Below are 11770 nucleotides of genomic sequence, written 5' to 3' on the forward strand. Positions count from 1 at the left end.
TGAGGAGCAACGTGGAGGATCCCCCGCTGGAACGGGTGGAGTCAGACGGGGAGGACAGTAACCTCCCAGAAGCTACCGCCTCAGAAGGGACCCTCGCTACACCGGCGACCGCGAGGTTGCGCACGCCGGGATTGATGGACGCTGTAACCAGTGGGGGAATCGAGGACAACCGCTCGAGACTCGCTGGGTACCGCTCTCAGGTCGAGATGACGGAGGGTCCGCCGCGTAGGGAAGAATCAGACTCGTGCCCTGCTACGCGCGCGCGAACCGCGAGGGAGAGCCCTATAACTACGGAGCCAACAGTGGCCCCTACGGAACCACCCGCGCCCCGCCGCGACAGGGCCTCCGCCCCCCCGGCGACCGACCCCGCTTACCGAGCGTTCATCTCGTCTGGTGCGGTGCACCTGGCCGCGAGGTGCACGTTCCGACCCGACGCCTTCCGCGTACCCCTACGCGTGCCATCGGGGCAGGCCCTACCTCCGGCTTCCTCTGCGGGAGACCCCAACGACGTCTACGTCGTGCAATCGCTAACCGGGCACGGGCCGGGAGGTGACGGGCTCCCCCTGTTTCGCGTACGTTGGTACGGGTACAGCGACGCCGAGTCGACCTGCGAGCCCGCCCGTCATATCGACTACAACACGGTCGCGCGATACTGCCGGAAAAAGCGGATACCCATCCCCGACCGTGCACTATGGCGGCATCCCGACAGCGTAGGACTCGGAAATTAGAAGGGTGAACCGCGCCCCCGTACCTTCTCAGGAGGTACGCGGGGTAGTTATCATAAGGCCCATGGAAAACGCTTCTGTACAGCGCGACTCGCCACCGGACGGCCGGCCCCGACAATGTTGGTCGCAGCGAATGACCCTCAATTTTTGGTTTCGACTTTTGGAAAGGGAAGTTTAAAATTGGTTAACTTTTTGGGGGGGGGTTGTCCTCTGTGCCAGCGGGGCCTCATCGAGCGGCCAGCAAGAACGCCGAGCGGACGGTATGAAGTGGCGTGGCCAACTACGATACTCGCTCGACGAGGGAATTGACTCGCCTATGCGAGGAGCAACGTTAATCCGTGCCTCCCTTCGTGGAGAACTTCAATACTCGTTCGACGAGGGAATTGACTCGCCTATGCGAGGAGTATCGTCAATCCGTGCCTCCCTTCGTGGGGAACTACGATACTCGCTCGACGAGGGAAATGACCCGCCTGTGCGAAGAATAACGACAATACTCGCCGGCCGAGGACTCTGGCCGTGCTTCCCTCCGTGGAGAATTACAATACTCGCTCGACGAGGGAATTGACTCGCCTATGCGAGGAGCAACGTCGATCCGTGCCTCCCTTCGCGGAGAACTACAGTACTCGCTCGACAAGGGAATTGACTCGCCTTTGCGAGGAGTAACGTAATACTCGCCTGACGAGGACCCTATCCGTGCCACCCTTCGTGAAGAATTGCAGTACTCGCTCGACGAGGGAATTGACTCGCCTGAGCAAAGAGTAACGACAATACGCGCTGGACGCGAACTCTGTCGGACCCCCCCCTTCGAAAAACGGGTCGTTACTTACCCCAGAAGGCCCTCGGAGGGAGGAACTGACTCCCCCGAACGGACAGGGTGCACTGACCCACGCGGCGGACCCGGACGAAAGGGGGTAAGTGACTAGTTTACTCGTCGCACTACAGTGGGTAAGACCGACTAGGATCCTGCCGATACGCCTCCCTCTTCCTCGTAGTCAGCCAAGGACTCCTCCGGCACCGCGTCCCCCGCGGGACCCCCCTTCGCGCCCGACACCTCCGTCGGCCCCGCCGCCTCGGCTGCCAAGGCCATCTCAAGACCCTCCGCGACAAGAGCGGGTGTCCCCGTTGCCACCGCCAAGTCACCCGGTGGCTCGGGCTCGGTCACCCCCTCGCCCCTCGCCGGGGATGAGACGGGCTCCCCCACCTCTGTCGTGGGGGTCGTTCCTGCCACGAGGCGTCGCACCCTCTCCCTGAGGCGGATATTGTCCAGCAGCACGCGTAACTCCGCGTCCGACATCGTCGTCGGATCGCGCTCCCTCGCCACCTCTATCGGCGGATCTCCCGGTCCCTTCTCGCCGCCCATCTCCACGTCCGCCGGGGACGGCGAGACGACCGACACCAGCGCGCGCGCGCCCGGGGACGCGTCATCGCGCCCTCCACCGGGTGTCTTCCCGAAACCGACCCCGCGTCGCGGTCCGCGCGCGCCGCCGGCCTCTCCGCCGGGTCCATCACCGCGTCGCCGCACGCAAACCACTCCGGGGTCCTCCCCCGGGACATCCTCGCGTCTCCGAACGCGCTCCTCGTCGCCACCACCACCGGCGTCGACCTCCTCCGCCTCCCGTAAGTACTCGGGCTGAGCGAGAGTGAGAGATCCGGACTCGATCCGTACCCAGTTTCCGCGGTCAGCTCGACCCGCGTCGTGCCTCCGCCCAGGGGAGTTATGTCTCGACCGGGGGTTATCGAAGTGATGCCCCTGATTGTATGGCACGCGAGGCCAATCAATGGCCTCGTGAAGATCTAACAGGGCTTGTAAGCGATCCTGCAGCACCGCCCCGCCTAACACTCGTGTGAGGTCCAAGCGTCTTAACCACTCCACAACCATAGTTGGGAGGACATACAACCGCCCGTCGTAGGTCGACCATAAGAAGCGCTTAGCGACAATGGCGAGCCACTCGCTCAGGAAGACCATCCAGCGGGGGGATTGAGGATCGGCCATCATACTCATCCCATAATACACCAAACACGGTGGCAATTCCGCAAGGAAGTCCGCAGGGACTTCGTACTGCGCAAACCACGCGGGTAGCTCGGGGTACCGCGCGGTCAGGACGTCGCGTTCGAATGAGGTAATTTCTACCCACTCGTACGCGACGAAGACCCCCATCCGGTTCCGCATCCGACGCTCATACTTCAGCTTTTGGTGCATCGCGGGGTCTCTCCTCCGCTCGGGCTGACTCTCGAACCCTGGAGGGAGGATCGGCTCGCTCCAGGACATCAGCTCAACCGCTGGCTCCTCCTCCCGTAGACGGAGATTGTCCATAACTCGCTTTAATCCAGCGACATACACCCGGTCGGCTTCCGTGCGATAGGCCCACGTATCTAAGTCCCACGCACGAGGGACGGTCCGATTGCAAGGTGTCCGGCGCATCCGCTGCCGAAGTAACTCCACGAAGGCCACCCGGGCCCGCGTGTCCTCCCGCCGAAACCCTGGGCGTAGGAACTCAGGCTCCACAACCAAACGGTGTGAGAAGTCCCTGGATGTCACAGCCGCCAGGCTGAGCCCCCCCGGGAGCTCCCCGGTCGCTGCAGCGTAACGCTGAATCATCTCCGCATCGCGCAAGCCCGCGGGGGACAAAAACGGCGCCCTCTCGAAAAGAAGTGCGTCGTCGTACATATTTCGTCCCCATAAGTCGTCCGGGCGGGGCCATTCTTCGTCCCGGTCGACCGGACGTACCCCGAAGGTGTACATGCCCCCCCTTTTTTTCGGCTGCTCTGGACGTCGGGATCGGAGACGGAGCCTCGTGGGCGACACTAAAGAAACAGAAAAAAACGAGGCAGGGGTCTCGCGCGTCGGACGATGGCACGATATCGGTACCTCGCACCGCACTACCCTCTTGTAACAGAGTTCCCCCCTCCTCGCGCGCCATCGCGCCGCCGGGAGATTGTACGCTGTCCCGCGACGGTACACGCCTCCGCCAGAATCCTCATCCATAGGGATGCCCGATTCGAAGAAAGGGGCTGTAGCAGAATGGTTAATTTCGTTTGAATTTGCAGACAGCGGGAGTGACTCCCGCTCCCTCCAAGGGGGCGCGCCGCCGGTTCGACCGGTCCGACACCGCCGGGAGCACACCAACCTTCGGCGGATCCTCGGACCGCGCGTCGTTATCCCCACCCGACGGCGGGTTCTTCGGCCAACGGGTGATGGGTAAGCCCCGGCGCTCGCCGAACGAAGCGCGTCTACACTCTCGCGCGTGTCCACCCCTCCCCTTCCCAGGGGGGTGGAATAAGCTATCTCCCTCGAAGACGCCGGACCCCTCTCGCCCTCGTGGTGAGAGTGCCCCCTCCCTTCCTAAGGGAGAAATTTCTGACCCGGGCGACGAGGGAATCGGTTCCTCGCACTCACTCGCCCCTCGACACCGCCGCGCACGACATCCTCCGCCCCTACCAAGAAGGGAAAAAAAGGGGAGAGAGAAGGGGGAAGGAAGGTCGCGTGGTCAGGGGGACACGCTCGCGCTGATCCAAGGAAGGTCGTGTGGTCAGGAAGACACGCTCGCGCTGATCACCGGGAAGGATGGGCCAATAAGTTCAACGACAAGGCACCACACGGAAGCCAGGGAGGCAAGGTTCGGGCCGAGGACACCGCGTCCCATTTCATGTCGCACGCGTACTCGCGGACACGACCCACCTCACCTCCTCTCCCGAGCGCTCGCCTGATCCTCGCCAAGCGGACTCTAACTGCGGAGGGCGGGTATGTCGGCAAGGGCGGGGCAATGACCGCCGGATTCAAGGTTCGCGGGGACGCTCTACTCTGAGAGGGGGGCTATGTAGAGCACTGACCGCCCGCTCAATCGCGGTGCTGTACTGTAGCACACGCGGAATGCCTCACTATCATAAGTGAGATATATACCACGTGTAACCGTGTATCCCTCACGTTAATCGTGTCATTTCCCACGTGTAGTGGTTGTCATACCTCCCCAAGAGGAGTTCCTCCGGCCATCGCCGCCGTCGTCCAATTTAGTATTTTTAGTTTAATTAATTATAGCTCCGACGTCAGCTAGTATATAGCCGACGTCCGACCCTTAGTAAAACGGTACGAAGCTTTGGGTCCACAACTCGGGTTTCTGGAACGGAGTCGTAGCCTCGCGTCGGTCCCCGTCCCACGACGGTACCCTGCGAGCCATCTACGTCCCGATTCCCTCCTGCCTCTACCGCGCGCGTCGTCCCGCCACTCCCGGCTCTCCGCGCGACAGCTGTCCCTACCGCTCCGCCCCTCCTGGGCTCTGTTTCCCACTTTTTCCCTTACTTTCCCTACTGCCCTTCGCGCCCGGCCCCGTACCGGTCCCTTACGGGTGGTCTCCCGATAACCCCCTACACGCGCCCCCGAACGCGCGCGCTCTGCCAGAGGGGGATCCCACCCCTTCCCCCTCAGTGCACGACAACGTACAATTGTGCCCCGTGTCGCAGAGCACGATTGACAGTTCCGTACGGTGGCGTACACGTCGTTGGCCATGTGGGGCCAGTAGTACTCCCTTCTTAGGGTATAGTACATCCTGGCCCCACCGGGGTGTCCGGCCAACCTCGGGTGGTGTGCCAAATACAGCACCTCGGCCCTTAACCGTTTCGGGACGACGCGTTGCAGTGTCCCATCAAGAGGGGACCTCCGCACCAAGAAACCGTAACGGTCCACGTCATACTTTGAGTCTGGCTCTCCGACGGTTCGGGCGGCATGGATGCAGAACTCGTCCGCCGCCTGTGCTTGGATAAATTCCTCGACCGACAGGGACGATACGTCCGTTTGTTCGGGAGTTACGGCAAGGGCCTGGGGTCTCTCTCGCGCATTCCCGGGACTCCGTTCGGTAGCTGGGGCCCAGTCAATATCGACGGGCCCCACGTAAGGCTCCTGTCTTGACACTTGAACGACGAAGCACGGGACTTCGTCGTCTACCGCGACGGTTTCCCCTTCGTCCGTCCGGAGGCGAGATACCCCATCCGCCAATTGGTGTTTGACACCCGGCCGGTATTGTACGTCGTAGTCGTACTCCGCCAGGCGTAATCGCCAGCGGGCGAGCCGTCCGGAGCTGTCCGCCATATTGAGGACCCACCGGAGGGCCTCATGATCCGTTCGGAGATTGAACGTGGCACCGTACAGGTAAGGGCGTAATGCCAGGATGCTCCAGACGACTGCAAGGCACTCCTTCTCAGTCGTCGTGTAATTCTTCTCAGCATCCGTGAGACTACGGCTCCAGTAGCCAATCGGTAATTTATCTCCGTTCGGTTGGTCTTGCAGCAGGGCACACCCCACTTGGTACGCACATGCCTCCGTGTCGAGTGTGTACTTGTAACCGTGACGGGGTAGAGCCAGACTTTCCAGCACACTGGCCTCTTCTTTAGCTCGGCAAAGGCCTCATATTCCGAATCGGATAGGACTCCCAGTTCGAAGGGGTGATCCTTGCTCGTCTTCCTATTGAGGGGAGCGGCAATTTTGGCGAAGTTCGGGACGAACCGCCTGTAGACATTGCACATCCCCAGGAAGGAGCGTAATTCCGTCTGGTTAGAGGGAGGTAGCGCCCGCTCGATAGCGATGACGTTGCGCCTCTCGACCTCTAACCGTCCCGGTCGGATTATGTGCCCCAGGTACGTCACTGAAGTGTCGAAGAATGTACATTTCGATATCTTCAGCGATACCCCGGCGGTGTACAGCAGTTGTAGTACCTCCCTAACGTGATCGACGTGTTCCGTAATGGATTTAGAGTACACGATGACGTCATCCAAGTACACCAATGCGGTTTCCCATTTAACTCGGGAGAGGATGATGTCCACAGCCCTTTGGAAAGTGGCTGGGGCATTCTTTAAACCGAACGGCATCCGCACAAACCGGTATAGACCGCAGTGCGACGCGAACGTCGTGTTATCGCGGTCCTCCTCGGCGACTTCAACTTGCCAGTATCCACTATTGCAATCAAGCGTAGTGAATACTGTAGCGTCGCCGAGTGAGTCGATGCACTCATCCATTCGCGGTAGGGGATAGGAATCCCGGATGGTAAGTGCGTTTAGCTTCCGGTAGTCCACACAGAACCGCATGGTATCGTCCTTTTTGGGTACCAAGACCACAGGACTGGCCCATTCTGCGGTGGCCGGCTCGATGACGCCGGCCCGCAGCATGCGGTTCACCTCGGTTTTTTCCTTTTCCCGTGCGGTTGGACCAGCCCGGTACGGAGCTTGGTAGATGGGATTGGCCCCCACCTTGAGGTCGATGCGGTGCTTGGTGGCACCAATCTTCTCGAGGCGGCCATTCCACATCTCCTTGAATTCGGAGAGCATAGCTACTATTTTTTTTGCGTAGCTCTCCGTCTTCCTCACCGATGTGGACATCCTCGGTCCACAATCGGGGGGCTTCATCCGTGTCGGTTCTCTCCTGTTCTTCTTCCGTATCGGACTTGTCTTGTCCCTCATCCTGTACGGTACCCAAAGGGGGTACTGTAGGGGGAAGATTATTTTTGTTTCCTTCCCCCTCCTTAGCTTCAGGCACTCCTGTGGCTGGCTGAAAGGTTAGGATGTGGGTCGGCGATGGTAGCGCGAGTCCGATAACGGTGTGTTTGGGGAGATGGACCGCATTATGGCTAAAATTGCTCATTATTACCGAAAACGGAATGTCTGGCCTTATATCCATGACTCCCTGCGCCATAAGCGACAGGTTCTTCTCTGCCGTGCGGGGATGGTTCTGTAAGAAGCAGAGCCTGGCGACCGGCGTCGCCACCCGTACGGTTGCTTGCGTCATGGGGGGTATTGTAATTCCCCGCACCATGCGTATTTTCCGAGACGGCGTGTTGCTCGGAAACGGCTTGGTTCTGGGCGATTTTTCTGTTTCCGTTCGGTGTTCCTTATGAGCAAATTTGGATGGCGTCGTACCTGTAAGTGCGACTGAGGGGGCATGATGGAAGAGAACCCTCCGTCGCGGTGGTAGAATTGCCTTGATATGTTGGTCTATAAAGGTGGTCCCTAATATACAATCCACTGCCAGGCGAGTGACCACGAGAAACTTGACCCTGGCTGTGAAATCTCCGATGCGGACGTACAGTGTAAGCTGTCCAAGGGCGCTCATTGAGCGATTGGAGGCGTCCACCAGCGGTGCGCTCTTTACCGGACGGATGGCCGCGCGCCATGGCTCGGCCACACAGCGTATATGAATGAGGTTGGGCGCTGCCCCCGAGTCTAGGACTGGGGTCAGTGCCCGCATATTTGCTTGTCGCAGCCCTACCGTGGCGGAAACCTTATAGTTCTGCCTCTTGAAGAAGCAAATAGGTTCCGCTTCGGTCGGCGCGTCTTCCGTTCGGTTCGGCTCTGCTGCCTGAGTTGAGGGGGAAGGATCCTCCGGGGTGAGGCAGACAGGGAGTTTTGACGACGTCGCCTCTACGCGTCCTCCCTGTCCTCCCCCGTGAGTTGGAGATCCTCCTCCTCCTCAGCGACCAGCTTCTCCGCCTTGTCGACCCCCTCGTCCACCAGGTCGACCGGCGTGGTTTGAGATGAGGGATTTCCTCGCCACACCGGTCCCTGTGGACGACTGAATGGAGACCCAGGGCGGAGCCCCTGTCGGATGCGTAACTTTTGATAGTTCGCTTCCCTCGCTGCTAGGAGCTGGGCTCGCAGCGAGGCGTCCGCGACAATAGGGCAGCTTTCCTGTCGGTGAGTGGGGTCCAGACAGAACCGGCACGGAGGCGGTCCCCACCTTGCGCGTTGGTCCCCGCTTCCGTAGCGGCGGCCATAACCGGCTACAGTGGACGTTGGGGCTACAGCCCCTCCCACTGACGGTACCGGAGAAGGATGGAAACTTTTTGGCGGCGAGCTCACGGTACTTGCGTGTATTGTGGGGCTCGCCATCGCCAATATTCCTTCTGCGTTGGGTGAGGCGCCTGTATAGGCAGCCTCCGACGAGGACTCGACGGACAACACCGGAGTCTTTCTTGCCGAGCGGTTAAAGGCAATCTTGCCTGTAGCGTCACGGGACGCGACGTTCGATGGCAATAAGTGCCGCCTTGCCGAACGGTGTGTCTCCCCGATGGCTTGTGCGTACCTAGCGACCGCCTGGTAGTCTACCGTGGCGTGCGTCGCTAGATAATTCCGCACTTGCGCGCACGTCGCTGGGAGCAATCCCTTGACGTACAGCGACTTGAGCCGACGGTCTGAGAAGACAGTACTGCATCGGAGGGCCTTGTCCCACAGCTGATTGCTGTAGGCTTCTTCCGTCATGTTAGAACTCTGACGGAAGGAAACCACTTCGGTGTAGGCCTCGGCGATAGTTTCATCGGTAGCGTAGGTCCGTAAAAGGAAATTGACTACCTCCTCGTAACTCTCGAGCATGTCGCGTTTCTCGGCGTCCACCGCCATGGTATTACCCATAAGGCGGGACTGCAGTAGAGCATGCGCCTGTCCGGTTAAGTAGAATTGGAAGCACCATACGGCAGCTCCCTGGCTTACCCCATTATGGTCGCAAGCCATCTTAAACCGGGCAAGGAAGCCCAAAACCGCTATCGGATCTTGTCCACTGAACGTGTGAGATTTCATCTGCACGTCCAGCTTCTTGCGGATACGGCTGATATGGCGCGCGACCTCGGAATTATACCGGGCGCTGCGACGTTCCAACCGGTAGGTCTTGTAATTAACCGCTTTGGTGAATAAATCATTAAGCGGTTTAATCACATCGACCCTCTTGGTGGGGGCTGACCGTTCGGTAGTCCGACGACTTCTACCCGGTCGGCGCCCCTGGTCGTGCGGCTCGGGGTCTGTACTGTAGCCCTCTGAGCCGGACCACTTGCGTCGGTGGCTACGGTCTCGCCGGCTGCCCGGGTGGCGCCGACCTTCGTCGCTGGTCGAATCAGGCGAGCTTCCGTCGGAGGGAAAATCACCTCCTCGACGACGGGCTCCAGCCCGAGACCTATAGCGACGGTAATCTTGCCGGACGGCTTTTCTGTCACCGTACGGTTCTTCTTCGGAGTACTCCTCCTCTTCCTCCGGTAATGGCCCGCGCCTTGTGCGTCAGGACTTGGGACCCTAACGGAGAGACAAGCGATTTTCTGTCTCGCCATACCTCGTCAGATTTTCTGTCTCATGGCGAGGGTGTCTTCCGTATCGGTCATAGGTCGCGGGGTCCTTATCTGTCGGACCCCGTGTAACACCCTGAAGTTCGGGCAGGTATATAGGTGGGTCCTCCGGGTGAGGGCTCGCCTCCGGGTGAGGGGCCATATATACCTGTGTCGGTCTTGTATCTCCCGTTCCGGTTCTTATTAATTTGAGAGGTGCCGTAGCGGTTGTAGGAAGTTGAGGTGCCTGAGCTACAGTACCGTTCGGATTGAAGTTGGCGAGGCGAGCCTCGACAGCTATGTTGATAGCTGTCTGGAGACTCAGCCCCAACGGTGTAAGATGATCTCCAGGGTCGAGTGCCTCTCGGAGCTCACGCTCTACGAGGGCACCCACGACGTCGTCGATGACGGGCGTGACGACGGCCCGGACTTGTTCGTCAACAAGCGGCGGAACCGTTCGGTTAATTGCACCCTCGACGTGACGAGGAACCTCTTTAACGAGAGCTTCCTCCAGCCACGTCTGCATGCGCGGCCAGAGGGTATTTAATGCCCACCGGGAGCGGTGTTCGGTACCCGCTCGACCAGCGAGGGCCGGGACGGCCCCAGGGGCCGTCACCTCCGTATTGGTTGGGTTCTGCCCTGTACCGGCTGTCACCCGTAGCAGTGACTCCGGGTTTTCGCCACGGGGGCGCACGGACCCGGGTGGTCCGCTGCGCGTACTCGCCCGGGCTGAGCCGGAGCGAGTACTGCCCCGTCCCGAACCGCAGTCTTCCGCAGCGGTTCCGGTCGGATTCATCTTGACTTCTTGCTTGAACCGGGGGTTGATACGTGTTTTTCAACTTGTCCACGTACCAAATCGAATGTCTTCTTTCCTGAGCTCGACGGTGAGAGTCTAGAAACCCCAGGCGGCCCTCCACAAGAGTACCAAAAATGTGGTACAACCGTAGGGACGCTAAACCGTAAACGGAAAAGGACAGGCTGTACCTAAAATGAGGGAGCTTGGGGGACCGCTACACTGGAGCGTCAGGTAGAATAATCCGGAACGGTAGGAAGCACAGGACAAGGGAGGTACACCGCACTGGACACGCGCAGTCGTACTGGGGTGTAGAGCAGTACGACCGGTGGCGAGCCGGAAACCTGAGGGACTTACTTAACCGTACGGTAAAGGACTAGGGTAGGAAGTAAGGGGAGGCGTGCTTGCCTCGGTTTACCTCCAGCCCGGTGCCCCCCTATCTTATACCCCCTAGTAGGGCGGTGGCACCGGACGGACTACAGTAGCTGTACATACTGTAGCCAGCTTACTGTAGCTTACGGTAACTAAAAATGACTACTGTACTAACCCACCGATCGGTCGCGCACCACGTGTACACCTGCACTAGCTGGTGCCACTAACTACACGTGGACTCCCACGTGGCCACATCTACACGTGCTGGCCACGTATGCACCGTATCGGTTAACATCTTACTACTGTACTTGGCGAGGCCTCTGGCGCCCGCCTAGTGCAGTAGCGCCACTTGGCAATTGTACCACAGCCATGCGGGCCCCCTCGCCCCCCGCCAGTGACACACCCTTTCCCCTCGCCGCTGCCGCCTCTGAGGTCATGCCGAATTTTTAAATGACCCCCGTAATTTCTGCCCATCCCGTAGCCGCCACGTGTCCTTGGTGGCCGCTTGGCCTGCGGCCAGGCCGCCTCGCAGCCCCCCGCCACTTGCCACCGCCACGTGTCCCCGTGGCACCCTGGCCTGCGTCCAGGCCGCCCCTCACGTGGCCGTGACGTGTACGCCGTGTCGACCCCGTGCGCCCAAAATTTGTTTTCCCGCCAAAGGCACATCGGAAAAATTGAAAATATTAAGCACACCAATCAGTACGGCGGCTTCTACAGAGCGCACCAATGGCAACGCAGGAACTCACAGACGCACAGACTGTCACGCCACGTGTCCCCGTGGCGGCCTGGCCTGCGGCCAGGCCGCCCCG

The sequence above is a fragment of the Chondrus crispus genome, genomic scaffold, assembly GCF_000350225.1.
Source record: "Chondrus crispus Stackhouse genomic scaffold, scaffold_596, whole genome shotgun sequence".
Classification (NCBI taxonomy): domain Eukaryota; phylum Rhodophyta; class Florideophyceae; order Gigartinales; family Gigartinaceae; genus Chondrus; species Chondrus crispus.